Below are 25,278 nucleotides of genomic sequence, written 5' to 3' on the forward strand. Positions count from 1 at the left end.
CCCAGCTAGAACCTTGAGAATCGTCATTCTGAACTCTGGATCTGACATATTACCAATGTCTGTATTGATTAGGTCCCTAGCCTTTGGTACTGCTTCTTGTTCTTTTTTTTTGTTGTGAATTTTTCCGCCTTGTCATTTTGTCCAGATAAGAGTATATGAAGGAGCAAATAAAATACTAAAAGGGTGGCAACAACCCCAGGAAAATAGGCTTTTGCCAAATCAGAAGAGATCCCAAATAATGAGGGGGGAGAAAGGGGATAAAAAGGGGTTCAGAGGGCACCTGGGTGGCTCAGTGGGTTGAGCCGCTGCCTTCAGCTCAGGTCATGATCCCAGGGTCCAGGGATCGAGTCCCACATTGGGCTCTCTGCTCAGCAGGGAGCCTGCTTCCCTTCCTCTCTCTCTGCCTGCCTCTCTGCCTACTTATGATCTCTGTCTGTCAAATAAATAAATAAAATTTTTTAAAAAAGGGGTTCAGAAAGAAAAAAAAAGAAACTTAAAAAAAGAAAGCCGATAAAAAATATAAAAAGGAAAAATATATATATATATTAGATAAACTATTTAAAAAACGTTAAAAAAGAAAACGGTAAAAGTTAAAAAAATTTAGCAGAAGAAGAGAAAAAAATTGAAAAAGAAAAAAAAAGAAAATTAAATTAACTGCAAGGCTAAAGAATCATGGGGAGAAAGCCATGAGTTCCGTGCTTTGCTTTCTTCCTCTCTGGAATTCCGCCGCTCTCCTTGGTATTGAAACTGCACTCCTTGGTAGGTGAACTTGGTCCTGGCTGGGTTTCTCGTTGATCTTCTGGGGGAGGGGCCTGTTGTAGTGATTCTCAAGCGTCTTTGCCCCAGGGGGAGTTGCACCGCCCTTACCCGGGGCCGGGCTGAGTAATCCGCTCGGGTTTGCTGGGCTTGCTTTCGGGAGCTTTTGTTCCCTGAGCGCTTTCTGTAAAGTTCTGGAAGACCGGAATAAAGATGGCGGCCTCCCGGTCTCCGGCCTGGAGGAGCCGAGAGCCTGGGGCCCTACTCCTCAGTGCACCCTCAGAGAACAGTGCCCAATTACTCCAGTCACCCTGGCCTCTGGCCACGCTCCGAGCTGACCGAGCCTGCGACCGGTTCAAGGTAACCCCGAGCTTAGAGCTCACTCCTTGGCTCTGTCTCTGTAGCCGGCTTCCCTGTTCTAATACCTGTAAGCTCTGCAACACTCAGACACCCCCGATCCTTCTGTGACCCTGTGAGACCTGAGGCCGCGCTGACCCCGCCTGGGCTTCACCCCAGTTAAGCCTCTGGAGCGATGTCCCTCAGTCCCTCAGTGGAACAGACTTTTTTTTTTTTTTTAAGATTTTTTATTTATTTATTTGACAGAGAAATCACAAGTAAGCAGAGAGGCAGGCAGAGAGAGAAGAGGAAGCAGGCTCCCTGCTGAGCAGAAAGCCCGATGTGGGGCTCAAACCCAGGACCTGAGATCATGACCTGAGCTGAAGGCAGCGGCTTAACCCACTGAGCCACCCAGGCGCCCCCTGGAACAGACTTTTAAAAGTCCTGATTTTGTGTTCTGTTGCTCCGTTGCTCCGCCGCTCACCGGGAGCCGGCCCCTCCCCCCGCGGTCTATCTTCCCGTCGCTTTGGATTCACTTCTCAGCCAGTCCTACCTTTCAGAAAGTGGTTGATTTTCTGTTTCTAGAATTGCTGTTCTTCTTCTCTTCAATCTCCCGTTGGATTTGTAGGTGTTTGCAATCTTTAGATAAGCTATTTAGCTGATCTCCCGCTACCTGAAGTAGTCTCAGCCTGCTACTTCTCTGCCATCTTGACTCCTCCCTTTTTTTAAAAAAAATTTTTAAAAAAACATTTGAATTACTGCTTTCTACAATGGTAGAGTTATGAAATAGCTCATTTAAAGAAAATAAAAGGTGAAAAACCCTGTAGAAAAAAGATAAGTTGGAAAGTATACTAGACAATACCTAGGATTCATTGCAAATAAACCCAGTAATCTCTTTTTTGCCCATTTAAAAGATTTTCTCGGGGCGCCTGGGTGGCTCGGTGGGTTAAGCCACTGCCTTCGGCTCAGGTCATGATCTCAGGGTCCTGGGATTGAGTCCCACATCAGGCTCTCAGCTCAGCAGGGAGCCTGCTTCCCTCTCCCTCTCTCTCTGCCTGCCTCTCTAACTACTTGTGATCTCTGTCAAATAAATAAATAAAACCTTTAAAAAAAAAAAGATTTTCTCTAACAATCTCCTTTGTCCCCCTTGTAATCATAATAATCTCAAAAATTATTTCTGTACACATAAAAAAGAGCTAGTCTCATTAGTATGGGCCTAATTATTTGCACAGATGCAGCAAGTATTAATTACTCATATAGACCTCCATGAGATTACTTTGCAAATCTATAGTCATACAGTATTGAATAGTACTAAGACCACCATATTAACTTCTTCCTGGAAGTTTTCATAAGGAATCTTAGACTGAACTTCTAAAAGACTCTCTTTTGCTATCCTTAGACTATGAAACAAACCCCAGGAAATTCACTTGACCGTAATACACCTGCAAAATCTATAAATTTGGTGAATTTCTTTCTTGTGGTCCCAAATATTCTCTTAGGTTCCCAGCCTAAGTAACCTTCCTTACCAACTATGACATGGGGTACTATAAAGCAGGCACCAGGTCAGGTTTCTGTGAAAGGTTTGGTAGGCATTTCTTCCATAAGTAGTGAATTTTACTCATTTATTTTTAGTAATTTCCACTCCTAACATGGGACTCAAGAGTCACATGCTCTACTTGACTGAGCCAGGCAGGTGCCCCAAGAAGATAGATTATTCTTTTTTTTCTTTTCTTTTTTTAAGGTTTTATTTATTTATTTGACAGAGACAGAGAGATCACAAGTAGTCAGAGAGGCAGGCAGAGAGAGAGGAGGAAGCAGGCTCCCCACTGTGCAGAGAGCCCCATGTGGGGCTCGATCCCAGGACCCTGGGATCATGTCCTGGGCCGAAGGCAGAGGCTTTAACCTACTAAGCCACCCAGGTGCCCCAAGAGGATAGATTCTTATCAAATATATGCAAACAATATTTTTCCATGAAAAGTAAAGACACTCAGTAAAGTTTTTTATTGCATTTTTTAACCTTGTTTTTGTTTTGGAGATATAATTCACATACCACAAACCTCACCTTTTTAAAGCATATGATTCAGCAGCTCTGGACATTCACAAAGTTGTGCAACCATCACCACCTTCTAATTCCAGAACACTTTCCTCACTCCAAAAAGAAATACCTTATCTATTAGCAGTCACTCTCCATTTCCTTCACCCCCAGGCCCTGTCAACAACTAATCTATTTCTGCTTCTAAGGATTTGCCTATTCTGGACATTTTACATAAATTGAATCATGTAATATGTGGCCTGCTGTGTCTGACTTTACCATAATATTTACCATAATATTTTCAAGGTTCATCATGTTGTAGCATGAATCTGTATTTCATTTCTATGTAGCTGAATAAACAGTTGTATGAATATACTACATTTTGTTTAGCCATCCATCAGTTGATGGACATTTGGATTTTTTCTACTTTTTCACTATTATGAATAACACTGTTATGAACACTTGTGCCTGTAGTTTTTTGTTTGTACAGTTGTCTTCATTTCTTTTGGGTGTATACTTAGGGGTTGGAATTTCTAGGTCATATGATGACTCAATGTTTAGCTTGCAATTCCAGACTGTTTTCCAATAATGCACCATTTCACATTCCCACCAGCAGTGTACAATGGTTCCAGTTCTTCTACATCATCACCAACACTTGTTATCATCTGTCTTTTTTAGTACATCCAGTGAGTATGAAGTGGTAGTATATTATGAGTTTGATTTGCATTTCCCCAATGACTACTGGTGTTGAGCATGTTGAACATTTTTACTGGCCATTAGTATATCACGTTTGGAGAGTTGTCTGTTTATATTCTTCAGCTATTTTTAATTTGTCTGTCTTTTAATTGTTGAATTATATGAATTTATTAATATATTTTTGGTACTAGACCTTTATCAGATGTATGAGTTGCAATTATTTTCTCCCATTCTGTGAGTTATCTTTTCACTTTCTTGGGTCCTTGGAAGTACAATCATTTTTAATTTTGATAAACTTCATTTTAGGCATTTTAACAGGCTCCCCACTGACCAAGGAACAGGACACGGAACTTGATCCCAAAACTCTGGGATCATGACCTGAGCCAAAGGCAGATGCTTAATCAACTGAGCCCCCCAGGTGTTCCAATTTTAACCCATTTCATAGCTTCTTTTCAGACCCGGATGTTATAAACTAAGGTAAATAAAATTCACTTTCAAATTCTCACATATTAGAACAAACTGATACTTTAAGATTGCCTTTTTCACTCTTCTTATGAGTGTGCAACTAAGTTTTCCAGAAGTTACATGACAAATGATATCACAAATTGAAGGCAAAGGAAATAGGAGAACCAAGCTATATCTATTAGCCAGATAGCAAAGATATTTACAAAAATTTAAAATGGAATAACTCTTCTTCTTAATTTTTTTTTAAATAGAGTTATTTTCATTAAATATGCTATTTAGGTTAACGTGCAATCAGTTCAACATTGTTATTTGCAAAAGAAGCAAATGTTTTAAAGATTTCTCAATTTTAATTTCTAACATGATAAATAATGATAAATATAACCTGCTTAGACAAAAGCTCATTAGTTTTCCTTATAAGTTTTCAAAATTTGAAAGGATCCTGAGACAAAAGGGTTTGAGAATCTCTGCATTAAGATAAAATTATATTCTCTTTTTAAAAGATTTTATTTATTTATTTATTTATTTATTTATTTATTTGACACAAAGCCAGAGGGAGAGAGAGAAACAGAGACAGAGAGCAAGCGCAAGCACAGGGAGAAGCAGGCAGAAGCAGAGGGAGAAGCAGGCTCCCTGCTGAGAAAGGAGTCCAATGTGAGGTTCGATCCCAGGACCCTGGGATCATGACCTGAGCCAAAGGCAGCTGCTACCCAAACACCCCTATTTTCTTTTTCTTTGAAAACAAAAAAAAGCTCATAAACATTTATATTTTTTCAGTCACCAGTGTTCACAGTACAGTTTCAACCACTTACAGTAATTATAGCTTTTAACCAAAGTAGTTAACTTCTACTTCACATAAAGAATTGGAGGAAAGGGGGCGCCTGGGTGGCTCAGTGGGTTAAAGCTCGGGTCATGATCCCAGGGTCCTGGGATCGAGCCCCACATCGGGCTCTCTGCTCCGCGGGGAGCCTGCTTCCCCCTCTCTCTCTGCCTGCCTCTCTGCCTACTTGTGATCTCTGTCTGTCAAATAAATAAATAAAATCTTTAAAAAAAAAAAAAAGAATTGGAGGAAGGTAAATAATTGAAAACTTGTCAACATAAACAAGCATTGTAGCAGAATAACAAAAGCTCATAAACATACATAACAACTTCTTACAGCTAAACACACCATTAAAGTAGCAAACATGATCACATTCATTAATTCAACCCAAAGATCTACCCTCTCTATTAACATATTAAGCGTATTAGCAAAAGTGTATAAATTTAATACAATGCTTAGTAACCAAAATTTCAGAATTGCTTCCTAGTTAGAAAGTACCACCTTACACCAGATAGAATGGACAAAATTAACAAGACAATAAACAACAAGTGTTGGAGAGGATGTGGAGAAAGGAGAACCCTCTTACACTGTTGGTGGGAATACAAGTTGGTGCAGCCACTTTGGAAAAACAGTGTGGAGATTCCTTAAGAGATTAAAAATAGAGCTTCCCTATGACCCTGCAATTGCACTACTGGGTATCTACCCCAAAGATACAGATGTAGGGGAAAAAAGGGCCATCTCTACCCCAATATTCATAGCAGCAATAGTCACAGTCGCCAAACTGTGGAAAGAGCCAAGGTGCCCTTCAGCAGATAAATGCATAAAGAAGATATGGTGCATATGTACAACGGAATATTATGCCTCCATCAGAAAAGATGAATACCCAAATTTTTTATCAACATGGATGGGTCCAGAGGAGATTATGCTCAGTGAAGTAAGTCAACCAGAGAGAGTCAGTTATCATATGGTTTCACTTACTTGTGGAGCATAAGGAATAACACAGAGAACATTGGGAGTTGGAGAGAAGTGAGTTGGGGAAAATCGGAGGGGGAGAAGAGCCATGAGAAACTGTGGACTTGAGAAACAAACTAAGGGTTTTAGAGGGAGGTTGGGTGAGCCTGGTGGTGGCTATTAAGGAGGGCACGTATTGCATGGAGCACTGGGTGTGGTGCATGAACAATGAAACTTGGAACACTGAAAAAAAATTAAATTAAAAAACAAAAAAAAGAAAGTATTTGATATCAAGTGATTGCACAGAAATTAGGTTAATAGTAGTTGAAGGGTATAAGCTACCTGAAGATTTTAGAAATTATGTTTAAACTGGCACACTCCAAAAAATTATTACGTATGTAAAAGTTTGTCAAAAAATGATTCAATTTTATTGCACACAGATTTATATTTTTTATAATTTTAAACATTATAGAGGAGTAATGTTAGCTTATTTGTTTGTTGTATTGTGGGAATTTTAGGAACATTTGTTTTACACAAGCACTTATTTAACTCTGAAACTCAATCAGAACAGTTTCTTTAAAAGATTGTGTAATTTAACTTATTAATATTCTCCAGATGTAAGAAAACATTTCATATGCCCAAAATGAGGAAAAGGTCTTTCTAAATTACAGACACTCAAATAACCTGGCACATAGATATAGACACATAGCAAACTTATAGCTTAAGTTCCATGTGTAATAGTAAACACATAAATACAAAAATTCACCAATGCAGATATCAAAGAGCTGTATTCCTTCCCAGTGAGCATAAAATTCTTATTTGAGTTGAATTCAAAATAAACAGACACAGAAAAGAAACTAACAAACCAAATTTCCTATCATCTCTCACCCAGGAGAAATAAATTTATCATGCATTTACAAAGATTACCATACTATAAGACTAAATTCCCCCATTGCTGCCATCAATAGGGAATACTTAATTGTCATGCACAAACCCCAAACAAAAACAAAGCACAAAATCTGCAGAGAGGAAAAAGCTAGAGAAACAGAGTCAACCAAGTTAAAATTCTACTTTCACTTGAGATTATTCTGGGATCCATGAAAAACTGTACCTGAGCTTAAATAACCCATGAGGTACATATTTATTTATTTACCTACTTATTTATTTAAGAGGAAGAGAGAGCATGTGTGAGCAGAGGGGATAGGAGGGGCAGAGGGGGAGGGAGAAGGAGAGAGAATCTTTTTTTTTTTTAAGATTTTATTTATTTATTTGACAGAGAGATCACAAGCAGGCAGAGAGGCAGGCAGAGAGAGAGGAGGAAGCAGGCTCCCTGCTGAGCAGAGAGCCCGATGCGGGCTCGATCCCAGGACTCTGAGATCATGACCTGAGCCGAAGGCAGCGGCTTAACCCACTGAGCCACCCACGCGCCCCAGGAGAGAGAATCTTGAGTAGACTCTGCTGAGTATGGAGCCCCACACGGGGCTCGATCTCACAACCTTGAGATCATGACCTAAGCCTAAACCAAGAGCTGGATGTTTAACTGATTGAGCCACCCAGATGCCCCAAAGTGCACTTTTCTAGCAATGCAGTTTACTTGGCTTTGTCATTAGGCATCTCAGTGGATGATCACCAAAACTCTTAAGGATTATTCTTTTTTAAGGTAAAATGACTATTATACAAATGAAAATTAATACATATCAAAGATTTAACTCATTGATTAATGAGGGAGCCAGAAAGATGTTACAAATGGCTCAAAGAAGAATCTAAAGACCAGACATATATAGGTCATCAAAAATGCTGAAATAATTTGTTAATAATAGATATAGAAGGGAGGTCTCTCCACCACACAAAATTTATTTTTATTATTTTCAATTTCATCCAACTTACAACATTTAAAAGAGCTCTGTTAAAGATAATGAATGGTAACAGACCATTACAGCACCAGATAACCTGGAAGGGTTCACTAAAGAATGTCTAGTATTCCATTGAAAAGACACTCGGTAATCTTTTTTCTTCCTTTTTTCCTCCATTCCAAAATCTTTCACAATTTTACTTGACCACTCACAAAATATCATTAAGACAATAAGAACCAAAAAATTGTATGTATGATGTAGAAAGATGTCTACTATTATTAAAAAAAAAAAAAGTAAGGACCAAAGATGGTTCCATAAAGTAAAAAGGATGTGGGCATAAAGAATATGTATATTTTGTATATATGTGAAGAAATACCTCTGGAAAGATTTTAAATACCAAAACTATTGGTTGCTTCTGGCAAAAATAACAGGATGACAAGAGATCAGTGGTGAGAAGTTTTCCAATATATACACATATATATCTTTTTATGTTTTTGAATTTTGAAACATCAGATTATATTTTTCAGTCAATAAAGTAATTTTTTAAAAGAAAAAATAGCATAGAGCTTACATACTTCCACATGCTAAGTAACCACAGAAACCTCCCTCTACTTTTTAGAGTCTCTTTTCCCTACCTACTTCCTAATTCTTTATTCTTTATATCTGTTTTTCAATACATAAAGCATGATATGACTAAATAATCACATTCTTAGAATTCTATTTTCATTAAAATTTCACAGCAAAAACCTTGAACCTAATAGTCAAATCTTAAGAATAGCTTGATGTCAAAAATTATAAATTTTACTTTATGTGTATTTTACCACAATTTATTTATTTATTTATTTATTTTAATATTTTATTTATTTATTTGTCAGAGAGAGAGGAGCGAGAGTGAGCACAGGCAGACAGAGTGGCAGGCAGAGGCAGAGGGAGAAGCAGGCTCCCTGCCAAGCAAGGAGCCCGAAGTGGGACTTGATACCAGGACGCTGGGATCATGACCTGAGCTGAAGGCAGCTGCTTAACCAACTGAGCCACCCAGGCGTCCCTTTACCACAATTTTTAAAAAAGAAAAAAAGTACCTTGAGTTTTCTGGGCACCAAGATGATTCTTTTCCCTGTAATAAGTCCGGACTGAGTCTCTCTATAACAGACAATTTTGCCAAACCCAGGATGTGCAAGGAGCACTGGCATATAGAGAACGCCAGGGTGGGCTGTAAAGAGAAGCACATTATAGCAGATCAATCCACCTTTGTTGAATGAATTAACAAATTACCTCTGATCATCATTTAGCACTGTTTCCATATTTTAAGAGTTTGATCCTTTGATCCAGTGTTTATCCTACTTCTCGATCCATCAGTTAGAGATCAATCTGACATAAGCCTGGAGATGTATCCTCTTAGATTCCACCAGGAGGGAGAAGTATTTAACTTGTTCCTATTATAGCAGATTAATCTGAGAGACTGACTTACTCCCGTCTCCTGCAAAGATTAAAAAAAGTTGCTTGATCCTCTAGGAATTCTTTCAAAATTCTGTGTGCAATTCTCATGGTTGTAATCTCTCCTTCTAATTTGGTAGCAAATGCAGCTTAACCTAAAAATATCAAAGGAAGACAAAGAAAATGTTTTCTTTCCTCAGAGACTTCCAAAAAAACACAGTTATATTCTAGCAAATTCTTAAAACACTGAGCAAAAAACTTAAAACACACAAATGCACCCCAAAAGATGTCCAAATGCAACATTATATTCAAATAGTACAACTCTGACACCAAGTGGTAAAAAAAGTATAAGCTCTGACTAAAAAATGCTGAGCTGGTATTTGGTATATTTGGTAGACCAAATAATTTATATCGTCATTGCTATGTTACCGTTTGAGACTCATTGTCAATACCATCTTCCAACTAATCATTTAAAAAAAAAATTAGCATTGCTCCCTTGAGGTGCTGTGAGAATTAAATAAGTTAGTAAAAGAAAAAGAAAACTCTAATGCCTGGCATGCAAGAGCTAAATAAATGTTAACTCTGGTTATTGACTAATTTTATGTCTGCTAGATGATAGGGACACTAAGCAAGCTGTCCTTGTACCCAGGGTACAGGAGTGTAGAAGGAAAACAAGCAAAAAAAAAAAAAAAAAGGAAGAGTTAATAGGGTCTATGGTAAACAGGGTTAATAGATGTATGGAAGACACACAAAAGGGAGACATCAATTCCTGTTGAATGTTTTCTCTAAGAATTGCTCCTTCCTCAGATACAGACCTTTAACAACTGTATTAGTAGTCTGTGACCCTAGTCACTGGCCGTGAACTATTGACCCAGTGTTGGACACCTGTCCCAAAGCGGAGCCCATCAATTTTTTGCTTCTATAAATTAGCAATTGAAATGTTTATATATTTATTAGTCTGAGATGTCTGCTTGAGTGAAGGATGTAAAATGTGTGGTAAGGTGGTCATGTGTACAGAGAAATAGGAAAAGTCTGCTTAGAAAGAAAAAACAAAAAACAGAAAGAGAGACAGAGATGAGAAAATCCATGTGTCTCCATAAAAATAGGATTTTATTTTGAGGAACAAGCTGCCTAGAGTCCCAGCTCTTGGTTCAAGATTGGAAAATGGTCAGAACTACACCCTGCCCTTGAATTTTAAACAATATCTTTAAAATAAATTTGTATTCCTTGCTAAATCTTGCCCTAGCAAGTTTGTTACTTTCCACCGAAATAATCTTAGCTTAGACACTGGATAAACTCGGACTTAACTTCCCATCCAATATGTTATTGAATAATTTTGTTTAAATATCTGGGTACCACCATTACATAATATAATTATATACTATAGGTCAAATTTTGGTTTTCACTAATGGGGTGGCTGTATTTTTGTAGGATGTAAAAGCCTATCAATCCTAATTCTTTGATTGTCAGGAAAGTATTTATGTAAACCTACAGACAAAAAAAAGCTCATTTGAATTTAAAATTTTATAAACATTGTAATTATTTCATAATATATACATATTAAATCACTGCGTTGTACACCTTAAAGTTACACAATGTTATATGTCAATTTCATCTGAATAAAGCTGGGGAAATTTTCATGGTAAAAAACTAAAAGAGGGGGTGCCTGGGTGGCTCAGAGAGTTAAATCTCTGAGTGTTCTGGGATCTCAGGGTCCTGAGATGGAGCCCCGCTTCAGGCTCTCTGCTCAGCGGGGAGCCTGCTTCCCCCTCTCTCTCTGCCTACTTCTCTGCGTATTTGTGATCTTTGTCTGTCAAATAAATTTTAAAAATCTTTTTTTTTAAGATTTTATTTATTTGGCAGACAGAGGTCACAAGTAGGCAGAGAGGCAGGCAGAGAGAGAGAGGAGGAAGCAGGCTCCCCGCAGAGCAGAGAGCCCGATTCAGGGCTCGATCCCAGGACTCCTGGGATCATGACCTGAGCCAAAGGCAGAGGCTTTAACACACTGAGCCACCCAGGTGCCCCAAAACTTAAAAAATCTTTAAAAAAAAAACTAAAAGAGGTAAAACATAAAAGTAAATGAATTTTTGCAAATATTTACTTAAACATTTTCCTGGTTGATTAAATTACCATATAGGCAAAGTGTGAAGTTTATGTTTCACAAACATGACAATAGTAAGGTAAAACTGACAGAAAAAAATTCATCTGGTGTAGAGTAGAGGTCAAGTAAGGAAGAGTGCTATATTTCTAGCAATCAGTTCTCCACAGCTTATGCATGTGCATCCCATGGCCATTAAATTTAAGAAGAAATATAAATCAAATTTTGAAAGTAATCTTTAAATTTAGGACACACAGAAAGTTTTAAGAAAGAAATCATCTAAAGTACCACTACCAACAGATAATTCCTTTATTTTTCTGCTCAAATATAATTTTTACAGAGATCATAATAAATGCACAAGGTTTTACCTTTGCCTTTTCCCTAATAACTTGTGAACATTCTCTTCATTGAAAGATGGAAGGTAGTAGGAAAAAGAGAAGTTGACTATAGAATAACCTTGTTCAGCTACCCCAAGGACCCCATTTTTTTAAAAGATTTTATTTATTTATTTGACAGACAGAGATCACAAGTAGGCAGAGAAGCAGGCAGAGAGAGAGAGGAGGAAGCAGGCTCCCTGCTGAGCAGAGAGCCCAATGCGGGGCTCGATCCCAGAACCCCGGGATCATGACCTGAGCCGAAAGCAGAGGCTTTAAACCACTGAGCCACCCAGGCGCCCCAAGGACCCCATTTTTAAGATGCTCTTATGCTGTCCAAAAACTTTTAGAGACACAAGACTCTAGCCAAATATGGTGCCTACACACACACACACACACACGCACGCACACACACACGCACACACACACTCCCCTATGTCATGCCTAAATAGGGAAAAACAAGTTTGCTGGCTAAAGAGGAAAAGAAGTAGAACATATCAAACCATTGTTCTATTCTAAGCTTGGGTTAGTTTTATGAGTTCCTCAAATATAGGGCCATGTTTTATGTTCATATCCCCCAAAAGCATCTATCCTAGGTTTGTGCGAATAGTAAAAGAAATGCATATTCTCAATTCAAGATATCTACCAGGTCCCTTAAACCCTTCACATCTAGGTATGATCAGCTAGAACTACTGTTCCACATTCTTTGTGAGTCCCTAACCTTCCTCAATTCTTCTACATATCTATTAGGGGGCGTTTTGTTCATTATCATCTCTGTTTTGATGTTTGTTTCTTCACTGTTCCTGCTTTGCACCAAGAACACTCAGGCATGAAAGTCAGGCTTTTACTCAATTCAAAGCACATACCACCACCTGCCACCCCCAAAGAGAGAGAGAGAGAAAATTTATTTAGCAAACTTTTCCTGATTCCAGTAAAATTACAGAGGATTGAGAGACATATGTCTCAGGAATGATTTTCTTAGTATCTGTAATCCCCTGTTATCCATGGGGGATGCGTTTCAAGACCGCCAATGGATGCCTGAAACCACAGATGGTACTGAATCTGATACACACTATGTACATACTACACATACATACAATGTTTTTTCCTATACTTATGTACCTATAGTGAAGCTTAATTTATAAATTATGCACAGTGACTGATTACTAATAGGGGCACCTGGGCGGCCTAGTCATTAAGTGTCTGCTTCAGCTCAGGTCATGATTCCAGGGTCTTGGGATCAAGCCCCGCATCGGGCTCCCTGTTTGGTGGGAAGCCTGCTTCTCCCTCTCATGCTCCCCCCTGCTTGTTTTCCTTCTCTTGCGGTGTGTGTCTCTCTCTCAAATAAATAAATAAAAGCTTAAAAAAATAACAACTAATAAAATAGAACAATTATACTATAATAAATATTTGTGTATGTAATAAATATTTGTGAATGTGGTCTCCCCTCCTCTCTCAAAATATCTTTTTTGTTTTATTTATAATCTTTACATCCAATGTGGGGCTCAAACTCATGACCCTGAGATCAAGATTCAAATGCTGACTGAACCAGCCAGGCACCCCTCAAAATACCTTATCGTACTGAACTCATTGTGCTCCTTGCCATGATGTGAGATGATAAAATGCTTACATGATGAGACGAAGTGAGATGTATTGTGGTGCATTGTGATATAGCCTCAGGCTAATACTGACCTGACTTTGTCAAAAGCGAGATCACCTACTTCTATACCAGCGCTGACCAGAGAAAGCAAAACTGCAGATAACAGGGAACTACCACGTAAACAGAAATTCAAATAGCATGGTGGACATTACTCTTCATAAAAGTCCTTTTAAGGTTATACTGGTAACTTTTCACCAGTTGTTTTATTCTTTTTTTTTTAATTTTATTTATTTATTTGACAAAGTTCACAAGTAGACAGAGAGGCAGGCAGCGGTGGGTAAGGGGGGAGCAGGCTCCCTGCTGAGCAGAGAGCCTGATTCAGGGCTTGATGCAGGGCTGGATTTGGGGCTCGATCCCAGGACCCTGGGATCATGACCTGAGCCAAAGGCAGAAGCTTTAACCCACTAAGCCACCCAGGCGCCCCCAGTTGTTTTATTCTTATCATGCCCAGCCTAAAGCCATTCTCTTTCATTTCTATCTTATTTCTCAGTTCTTTCTTTCCAAGTTGTCCCAATGATGTGGAGAATAAAGGTAAAAGAAATACAGAAAAAAATTAAACTTCCTTATAACTTACAGCCTTCTGACAAGTACTTGGGATAGGCAGGGTAAACTTCCTCCAGAAACTCAACTGCCTCAATGTTAATACTATCAGAGACAGGGTGCCTGGGTGGCTCAGTCAGTTAAGCGTCTGACTCTTGATTTTTGGCTCATGTTCATGATGTCATGAACATATATCAGGCTCCGAGCTGGGCATGGATCCCGCTTGGGATTCTCTCTCTACCTCTCCATCTGCCCCTACCCCTTGTTCACAAGCATGCAATCTCTCTCTCTCTCTCTCTCTCTCCATAAATAAATAAATAAATAAATAAACAAAAATATATAAATACTTTGCTAGAGAAAGACAACCTTAGCTTGACATTAGCCCAACCTCCAGGATCCTGTAAAAATCCCTTTGGAAACTTCCCTTATCTCTACCCACAATACCCCAAAGATATATGTTAGCAATCATTATCCAAATATGTGGCCCACTGATATGTACCTGAAGGGTCCCATGACTTAGAGTTTCTAAAGAATAGTAAATGACCTTCTCCTAACCACAGTTAGCCCCTCACAGCCCTAGAAACCTTGCTTTCAAATTCCTTAGACTTATGCTCACCCTAACCCCCTCCCAACTTGGAAGTATATATAATCAGTCACTCCTCACAATCCCAGTGCAGCTCTTTCTGTCCACAGGTCCTATCCCCATGCTTTGATAAAACCACCCTATTGGCACTGAAGCCGTCTCAAGAATTCTTTGACTATTCACTCCTGAGCTCCAACATTTCACATCACCAAGAGCTCCAAATTATCTTCCTCTATAACGAAACACTAGTCAACAAACCTAGAAAGGGATGAGCAGAACAGTAACACCTTTAGTTTAGCTGGATCTAAACTTCTGGTTTAAAGAATAAAGTAGGTAATTCCCTCTTCTCCCATAGATCACTTTAAAAACCACCAAGATAGGGACACCCGGGTGGCTCCAGTCAGTTAAGCATCTCCCTTCAGCTGGGATCTTAGACTCCCCCTCAGCGGGGAGCCTGCTTCTCCCTCTGCCTGCTCTCCCTCTGCTGGTGCTCTCTCACTCTCTCTGATGAATAAATAAATAAATGAATTTTTTTAAGATTAAAATAAGTAAATAAATAAATATATAAATAAAACCACCAACATAACAAGAAAAGAAATGTATAGCATATCTTTGAGACTAGAGGCAACTGATATTAAAACCCACAATATAATGGAAAGAGGCCAACACCACAGAAGACAAAATCAAAAAGAAGAAGGTGTCTGTTGCTACAAATCTCAGAAATAACCAGCAGTGTACATTTCTCATAGGTAAAGGACACTGTATGAGTCAGAGTTCTCCACAGAAATAGAATCATTTGGATATTACATATATATAGCACACATATAATAAATACATAATACATATATATTAAGAGATATATTAAAGAATTAGCTCCTACAATTATGGAGGCTAACAATTTCCTTCTCCCTCCATGCCCACAGTTCTTCGTCATACTGCTTCAAAGAATGAAGTCGAGACAGAGTGATGGGCAGCAAAGAAAAGTTTATTAAGTGATAGTACAAAGCTCCGGAAGAGGGAGGGGACCAAGAGGGCTGCCACTCGAGTTTCCAAATCTAGGGGTTTTTATAGGCTTGTTGGCAGGCTGTTTTAATCCGATTAGCCCTCCCTTAGTCTGTCATCCAGTCAGGTTTTTGTCATCTATCAAGTGGGAAATGGTGGAGGACTCCTTCCAGGGTGGTGAAAAATCCTTTTAAGGGTGGTTTCCTCTTAGGGGAGCCTCCTGTCCCTGCCGGCCTTTCTTCCAACTATCCTTTATCAGCAAGTCTTAAAATCTGCTGGGTTAATCAACAAGTTGGAGGCCCAAAGAGCTGGTGATTCAGTTTCAGCCTGAGTCTAAGGACCCAAGAAACAGGACAGGTGGTGTAATTCCTGTCCAAACATCCGCTGGCTCCAGACCCAAGAAGATGCTTTAGTTCGAGTCCAAAAACAGGCTGGAAAAACTCTCTTAGGTGGGTGGGGTCAGTCAGTCTTTTTGTTCAATTAAGGTCTTCCACTGATTGGATGAGACCCACTTATGTTAGGAGAAAAATCCACTTTTGTCAGAGTCTACCATTTGAATGTTCATATCATCCAAAAACATCCTCATAGAAACATCCAGAATAATGTTTGACCAAATATCTCTCATCTCATGGCCCAGTAAAGTTGACACATAAAATCAACCATCATAGACACATTGACGTAAAAAGCTGAAATCCTGTCAAAAAACAGAAGACAGCATGCACTGACTAGCACCAAGATCACTCCTTTTGTTCCAAAAAGCAGAAAAGCAAGTGCTAAGTGATGAGTAGCAGTAAACAAAATTTGTCAGAAGGAGTCTGCCCCTGGGGGCCACTGGAACTGAAAAGGAGGAAGGAAGGGAGGGAAAGAGGAAGGAAGGAGGGAGGGAGGGCAGGAAGAAGGAGAGGAGAGGACAGGAAGGAAGGAAGAGGGGAAATATCTCTTCAAAAATGCTAAACATACAATTAGCACAGAGAACTCTGCAGCACATTAAAGGAAAATACCCTGCAATTAAGTGTGGTTTACTAGGGAATGCAAAGATGAAATCAGTATTTCAGAAAGTCTTCCTAAATAGGACACAAACCCAGAAACTGGCAGATAAAAGATTTATAAATTCAACCACTTAAAAAAAAAAAAAATCCGAAGTATTGCAATTAAAGCCTCCATAAACAAAGGTACATTGGGGGAAAAAAATTGCAGTTTATATCATTGAAAAATGGCTAATATGTCTGTATTTACATCCCTTTTATAAATCAGTAAGAAGCCTAACAGCCCTATAGAAAAATGGGCAAATTGTATCAAGAAATATTCATAAATACAAATGGTTCCTTTACTACGAAAAAGTAGTCTACTTCCTTCATGATAAGATTATAGCAAAAGAACTCTGACTTAAATTTTCATCTACAAATTGCCAAAGATAAAACAATTGATACACTTTGTTTTCCAGTATAGATTGGCACAACTTCTATGAAAGGCCACTTAATATCTATCACAATGATAAATATATCTACCCACTGGCCTGACAATTGCATTGTTGTAATTTATCCTCCAAATATATCCATTTATTTGCAAAATCATGGCTATCTAATATTAATCACAGCAGTTTTACTAATGCTATTAAGAGGTTTAAAATAACTTAAATGCCCATGCCCAGCAATAGAGACTAATTAGTAGATTATGGTGCACCCTATAATGTAATGTTATGCACCTGGAAAAGTGGGGGATATGCAGAATACCTTGCATATAATTGATAAGTGGATAAATCACTGAGTGAATAGAAGGAAGGAACAAACAAAGAAGGAATGCAGGAAAGAAAGAAATAACAGAGCTCTATGTACTGATATAAAGTAACTTTTAAGACACATTAAGTGAAAACACTCAGGTACAGAAAAGTATGCCTAATATCTTAAGAAGTGAAAAACGGTTTGTCAACATATTTATTAGGTATATATCTTGGGAAGGATACATGGGAAACATAAGAGTAATTGCCTCTAAGGCGGGCTCTCAGGAACTGGAAATAAAAGCAGACAAGATACTGTTTTCATTTCAAATTTATAACCATAGAGTTGTACAAAAAAACCACTAAAATATATAATTAAATTTTTTAAAATAATTTTTAAATACCCTCAAAATAGAATCCATATTCACTGAAAGGTGGTTTTGGCTATAAATGTATTTTGGCCAAGAAAGAAACTGCTAAGCAACTCCCCTCTACCCAGATCTAAGTCTGTCCTTACAAAAGGAAAAGACAGATGATATATTTCTATCCTGTCTATTAAACTTTCCCACTACTGCCCCATCTTGGAATGTATCTGTGCCAGATACCTTTGGTTGTCCTTTCTGATCCATTCTCCATCCTTCCTTGGGTTCAGCTGGAGATGCAAGGGGAAAAGCACAGTGAGGTTTGGGCATTATTTGCCTGGTTTCTATCCTTTACAGTCATTCCTGGAAGGGCTGTCTTTGTCCACCCTAGGTCACAGCTCCTGTTATGGTGTCCTCCAACAAGAGCCTGATGGGTGTGGCAGTGCTAGCTCCTTCATTCCCTACTCCCAAACCCATCACACCACACATATGACTTCCCAGGGGTGGTAGCCATCTCATTATACTCAATAAAGTTACTGCTCCATTCTTTGTAGCATTCTTGTACCCTGACCACATCTTCATAAATAATTCTTCTTCAAAACTTTCCTTAAATTACATATTTTGAATATATCATTTCACGGCAAACCCCAACTGATAAATCATTTCAAGCCTTACCAGTATCAACTAATATTTACACTTTCTGCGTCTCAACTCTTTTCCCCTCTTTCTCTCAAGATGCAATTCAAGACTCATTTAACTTCACACTGATATTCTTCTTTCTTTATATTTCACAGAACTGATTAAAATATGTGTAGAATCCTTGTTTTCTTCATTTTTCACTTCATCATTCAAATTATTTTCATTTTTAAAAGACACTTTTTTATCTCTGTATAAGCCAGTAAAATTTTCTAACCCCAGGTAATTTACAGCTTTGCCTGAGTGAGTGACCAGGATAGAAAATTAAGAGCCCCCTGTCTGCGAAGTCAGACAGGAACCCATACTTAGAGGGGCTCCATACTTGATTTAATGCAGTGCTGACATCATATTGAAAATATCAATATTTTTTGAAGAAAAAGCTCTGCATTTTTATTTTTCATTGGGTCCCATGAATTATTAGCCAGTCATGGCAGGCAAACCTATAAGATGGCCCACAGAGACTTTCTAGTAGTCATACCCTGCATTATACCTTCTCCTTTAGCATGGGCTGGACCTAGCGACTGACCTCCAACAAATAGAACACAAAGTAATGAAATATCACTTCCAAGATTAGTTCACAAAGACACTATGGCTTCCATTTGGTGATTCCCCTCACCCACTGTCTTTCTAACACACTGACTCCTGTATTAATTCTCAAACCTAGTTTCCAATATAGTTTTCCCAGGCTATCTCTGTGAATGGCTCAACATAGCAAAGCAACCTATCCTTTTTTTAAAAATTCAGCTAATCTGAAGCATCACACTGGTTAAATAATGACAAACCATAAATACAAACATTATACCCTAAAATATATGTTATTAATCTTGTATTAACACTGGACTATATTTTCAACTTTTTGCTTTTTTTGAAATGCAAATTTGGTTCTTTTTTTAATTATACACAGTTGAAAAAAGAATTTTATTTTATTTTTTATTTAAATTTTAATTTACAGTGCAATATTCAACTTCTTGCTTTTAATCTCTTACAGCACCTAATTCAGTCCTAAATGAAATACTTCTCTTTTTTTTAAGATTTTTATTTATTTATTTGACAGACAGATCATAAGCAGGAAGAGAGGCAGGCAGAGAGAGGAGGAAGCAGGCTCCCCACTGAGCAGAGAACCCGATGCAATGCGGGGCTTGATCCCAGGACCCTGGGATCATGACCTGAGCCAAAGGCAGAGGCTTTAACCCACTGAGCCACCCAGGTGCCCCTAAATGAAATACTTCTTTACTAGTAAATAGTTGTGGGAGGAAAGATGGTGAGTGTGGGAAGAAGGAAGGAGGATTTTTTTTGACTTGAAAGATAAGCATTATCCTTAACATTTTGCTTACAATTTCCTAATAATCCTTATTATTTTATGTATTCTTTTTTAACCAATTTTCATACATCCAAAGATAAAGCATGATCAGAAATCAGTAACATTTTTAAAGACATGATATAATTCTATATGAATGCATAACAATGAGATTATTTGCATAAATTTTTTTAAGATTTTATTTATTTATTTGACAGAGGGATCACAAGTAGGCAGAGAGGCAGGCAGAGAGAGAAGAGGAAGTAGGCTCCCTGCTGAGCAGAGAGCCCAATGTGAGGCTCAATCCCAAGACCCTGAGATCCATGACCTGAGCCAAAAACAGAGGCTTAACCCACAGAACGACCAATGCGCCCCTGCATAAAATTATTTTTAAATTGTCAAAAAAACATATGTAAGGTATTAATCTTATCATAATTATTATTATATATCATTATCAAAACTGACCCTCCCAGTGACCTACACTTTATAAAAGCAGTCTTAAAGTTAACAACAGATAAAGCAAGGAATTCAGAAATCCATATTTCCTCTATTAAAATGTTTCATATCTTGAAGTGATTCCTCTGTGATATCAAAGAATATGTTTGTATGTATAAAATAATTAATGCTTACTCAGAACCTTGAGTTCTGTGGACAGACTTTGAGGGGATCCATAAGCCCTCTTTGTCTTTTTTAGTATCAAAAATATTTTCCTTATTTTTAAGATATCAACTTACATTTAAGAAATCAATACTACATTTGATGAAAAGTCAGAAAATCATTGCTATATAGTAAGGTTTAAAAAAATAAAAAAAGACTCTACCATAATGCAGATACATTAAGGACTGAGTTGAGGCTGCCACAGAAATATTTGGTCCTAATTGTGTGACATTTGTAGACTTAAAATCTTGAACACAGGTATCCAATTAAATTCAGCATATTGAAAATATAGAATTTACAGTCTTCCCCTCCTGAAACCCCACTAAAATGACAGTAAGCAGATTTTTTTAGCCATAAGGAGAGAGAGGATGTGTAAAAAAAAAAATCAGAGCAACAACATTTTGGAGGCTGGAAAACAGATGGTTGAGTGATAATTGACTTCACAAACCTGAGAATACTAAAAACCTAACCCGACATAAGGGAAATATAAAAAGAGACTACAGGATCCTAGCAATGCTCAGAAAATTGAAGCACCAATTATGTCTGAAAGTCAAAGCTGGTACAGATTGACCTTGGAAGATTGAAATACTATATATAGTTAGACAACCCCCTCACCCTCATCCCGGACACGTCTCTCAATACCCAAGCTACTATCCTCTCCCCAGTCCTAGAAGACAACTAAAGATTTGCTCTCTGGAAAATTGAAACATAGAGACTTTAAACTCAGGAAAAAGATACTGAAATAAGAAGATCAAGTGAAAGTTAACTTGATCAATAATGAGATATTTGACCCCTGTTCTCAGAAGAATAGAGGATTTCTTCTAAGTCCAAGAGAAATTAATTAAAAATCCTGAAATCAGGCCCTGCCATATGATCCTACAATGAAGTTCACCTGTTGACTAGCTCTCCATACACATCCTGAACCTCAGATAGTCTTTCACTGACTTACCATTTCACATGAGTGATGGACAAGGATAACCAAATATTTGAGGAAAAGTCTTTAATATGAAGACACTAATGAGAAAAAGAAATAAAAGGAACTTGGGATAATAGGATATGCAGAAAGAAGAGAGCATTCAATATTTTTTTAATTCTTGGAAATAAAAACATAAAAGCAACTTCCTCTTCTGTTCATGACATTGTAACTGGTTCCAGACTGGCCCTCACAGCATTTAAAAGAAACAAAGAGGGGCGCCTGGGTGGCTCAGTGGGTTAAGCCGCTGCCTTCGGCTCAGGTCATGATCCCAGGTCCTGGGTTCGAGCCCCGCATCGGGCTTTCTGCTCAGCAGGGAGCCTGCTTCCTCCTCTCTCTCTGCCTGCCTCTCTGCCTACTTGTGATTTCTCTCTGTCAAATAAATAAATAAAAATCTTAAAAAAAAAAAAAAGAAACAAAGAAAACAAATATTCAACTGGCCAAGATGTATGGAAATCAGATGTTCAACAACTAGAGTACAAAATAGTGATCCCTGAGAAAAGGGAAACACTCAAGGTGAATGAACTGCATATTTGACTGAACTTTTCCTTGGAAGCACATCTCAGACTACAACATAGAAAGGTGGAGGCCAAGTACAATACAGAGGTTGCCCTGCCTCTGAGGAAACAGATCAGAGTCCAAATCTGATGAGGCTGTAACTAGTGGAGTAGGATGCTAGAGAAGAAGGAGTTATGTAGAGAATGGACCCTAGAAATATGCATCAAAGACTCCTTGAGATTTCAGGCAAGTACCAATAAAAGATGAGATAATGCTAGGCCTGGCAGAGACCAACTACCAGAGAGCTGAGAACTGAATAGAAATTCTGGAGGTTTGCATAGTCCAAGAGATGATAGAATTCCAGCTGCCAGAGTGGAGAAATTTCACTGAACAGCCTAGGCATTCGAATGAAGTCAGAGAAAGCCCACGTCTTACAGGGAGGGTTGTTACACAATAGAGCAAGGGCTACTCTGTAGCTGCCTTAATCACATTTTAAAATGAACCTTAAAAATATCAATTTCATTTGGCAAGTAATTGAGTATAATATTCAGCATGATGACTATAGTTTACAATATTATATATTTGAGAGTTGCAAAGAGAATGGGTCTTAAATGTTCTCATCACAAAAAAAAAAGTAGTTGTGTGAAGTGATGGAAGTGTTAACTAACCTTATTGTGATAATCATTTCACAATATATATGTATATCAAAGCATTACATTATATCTTAAACTTATACAATGTTATATGTCAACTACATTCCAATAAAACTGGAAAAAAATCTCAATAATAAAAAAGAGAGAGAGAATCACAGCAAAACACAGTCAAATTATTGAAAACCAAGAAAGAAAAACAATCTTAAAAGCAGCCAGAGGGAAAAAAATACATTGCATGTAGGGGAAAAATGATAACAATTATCACTGAATTCTCATAAGAAACATTGCAAGCAGGAAGAAAATAAAAAGACATCTTTAAATTGCTAAACGAGAAATAAAACTAGAATTGAATCTACAATTCTGTGTTCAGTAGACATAGAAAATGTCTTTCAAAGGGGACCTGATTGGATTAGGCGGTAGGGCACACAACTCTTGATCTTGGAGTTGTAAATTTGAGCCCTATGTTAGTTGTAGAGATTACTTAAAAATGAAACCTTTAAAAAAAAGAAAGAAAATATTATTCAAAAATGATGGTGGGGGGATGCCTGGGTGGCTCAGTCAGTTAAGTGGCTGCCTTCAGCTCAGGTCATGATCTCAGGGTCCTGGGATCGAGTCCCACATTGGGCTCCTTGCTCCGCAGCGAGCCTGCTTCTCCCTCTGCCTCTACCTGCCACTCTGCCTGCCTGTACTCTCTCTCTCTGACAAATAAATAAATAAAATCTTTAAAAAAAAAAAGTGATGATGGAAGAGTACACTTATCATGATGAGCATTGAGTAATGTATAGAATTGTTGAGTCATTATATTGTATACCCGAAACTAATAAAATGCTGTATGTTCATCATACTTGAATTTTTTAATGGTGTAAAAAAAAGTTAGTTGCATAAACATATTTACAGATAAAACCTGGGTTTGCCACCAGAAAACTTATACTTAAGAAGTGTTGGGGCACCTGGGTGGCTCAGTGGGTTAAGCCTCTGCCTTCTGCTCAGGTCATGATTTCAGGGTCCTGGGATCAAGCCCCATATCAGGCTCTCTGCTCAGCGGGGAGCCTGCTTCCCCCTCTCTCTCTGTCTGCTGCTGCTCTGCCTACTTCTGATCTCTCTCTGTCAAATAAATAAGATCTTAAAAAAAAAAAAAAGAAGTGTTAAAGGAAATTCTTCAAGCTGAAAGAAAATGACATTAAATGGAAACACAGATCAGCATGAAAATTACCCGGAATAGTTAATGTATTGTAGAATAATAGCTGATATTTTCCCAGCACCTAAAATCTTATAGGACTTAACTGAGTTCATCATCCACGCCCTACCTGATGATTTTTCAAAATGTCATTACAAAAAAAGCAAACTGGGTATTATCACAATTGTGGCATTTTTTAAAAGATTTTATTTATTTATTTGAGAGAGAGAACACATGAGAAGTGAAAGAGGGAGAAGCAAGCCCCCCCCCCACTCAGCAGGGAGCCCAATGCCTTGCTCGATCCCAGGACCTTATGATATGAGCCGAAGGCGGACACTTAACTGACTGAGCCCCATCATAGTGTTTATATGGAAATTTAGGCAACATGAATTTAGTTGACCCCAAAGAAGAATTACTTACTCTACTATGAAAGTGCAGTTCAAGCTTTAAAACAAACAAACAACAATAACAACAACAAAAACCCTCCTTTTCAATGGTAATTCACTGAAAAAGAAAAACAAACCTCAAATTTGTATTCCCTCTTTTATAGTAGGTCAAATTATATTGATTCTAATACTTTTGAATAGTCACATGTTTTGATCATCTTCTTGACTATAATACTTTGACTTATTTTGATGTATTAGAAATTTGTGTCAAATAATGTCATTCTGCCTGAAAAAAATGAAGGGAGAAAGGAAGGAAGAGAAAAAGGAAGAAAGGAGGGAGACAGGAAGAGAAGGAAAATGCTTCAGGGAATACAGATACTCGAGTGTAGGTCAGTTTATTCCAAAAGCAGATTAGAAAAGAAAGACTTTACCATTCCAGCCCAGTCTACTGTTCCCTTGCCAATCTTAACAATAAAGCCTCAGTAAATTAGAACTCAAGCAGAAACCACTAGCTAAGAAGAGCTAAAAATGTGTCCCTTGACCAACTGCATCACTCAAACAATAAAATAAAGCTGTGAAGGACACAAAATACACTACAAATACTGGAGATTCACTTATCGTCAGAACTTTCAGAGTCATCAGGATTTCGTTTTTCATAGATCTAATTACTCTATTGTTTTCTTAAAAATGAAACGAAGACCTTAAGCTTTCTTCATGCCTTTCTCTTCCTTTTCTTTCCTTTCCTATTTTCTTCCCTTCCTATTCACTTCCCTTCCCATTCTTTTCCCTTCTCAGTCCTGGCCTGTCTTTTCCCTTCCTTTCTCCATACAGGGTGATGATGAGGTGAAGGGGACACTGCGCAGAGGCCCATCAGCTGCCAGTGCCCATGCAGACAGATGCAAAGCAGGGAGATAAAGTCATGAAGAGGTTCATCAGTGCTGGGAACACTTGCACCAAAAGATGCAGGATGGGGAGTGTTGGGGGCTGCATGGAGATGATGGGTGAAGGAGACTATAAGATTGGGAGATTGATCCAATGGGAAAATAAATTAACTAATTGAAACCATCAATAATTATACTGAAAATAGGGGCGCCTGGGTGGCTCAGTGGGTTAAGCCGCTCGGGTCATGATCTCAGGGTCCTGGGATCGAGTCCCGCGTCGGGCTCTCTGCTCAGCGGGGAGCCTGCTTCCCTTTCTCTCTCTCTCTGCCTGCCTCTCTGTCTACTTGTGATCTCTCTCTGTCAAATAAATAAATAAAATCTTTA

The 25,278-nt window shown here is 38.2% G+C and overlaps 1 protein-coding gene and 1 long non-coding RNA gene across 3 annotated transcripts in view; one reads left to right on the forward strand and one right to left on the reverse strand.

The window, feature by feature from the left end:
• The window catches only part of FILIP1 (filamin A interacting protein 1), a 235,154-nt gene extending 226,066 nt beyond the window's left edge, over positions 1-9,088 (reverse strand). For both annotated transcript variants that reach the window (XM_047732373.1, XM_047732372.1), the window contains exon 1: positions 8,986-9,088. The gene's annotated coding sequence lies outside the window, so the exon portion shown is untranslated. The remainder of the gene's footprint in view (positions 1-8,985) is intronic.
• LOC125101864 (uncharacterized) overlaps positions 1-25,187 on the forward strand; it is a 66,208-nt gene extending 41,021 nt beyond the window's left edge. The window contains exon 4 of the long non-coding RNA XR_007127958.1: positions 24,809-25,187. This is a non-coding gene — a long non-coding RNA (uncharacterized LOC125101864). The remainder of the gene's footprint in view (positions 1-24,808) is intronic.
• Positions 25,188-25,278: the final 91 nt, after the last annotated feature.

This window comes from Lutra lutra, chromosome 6 (assembly GCF_902655055.1).
Source record: "Lutra lutra chromosome 6, mLutLut1.2, whole genome shotgun sequence".
NCBI classification, from domain to species: Eukaryota; Metazoa; Chordata; class Mammalia; order Carnivora; family Mustelidae; genus Lutra; species Lutra lutra.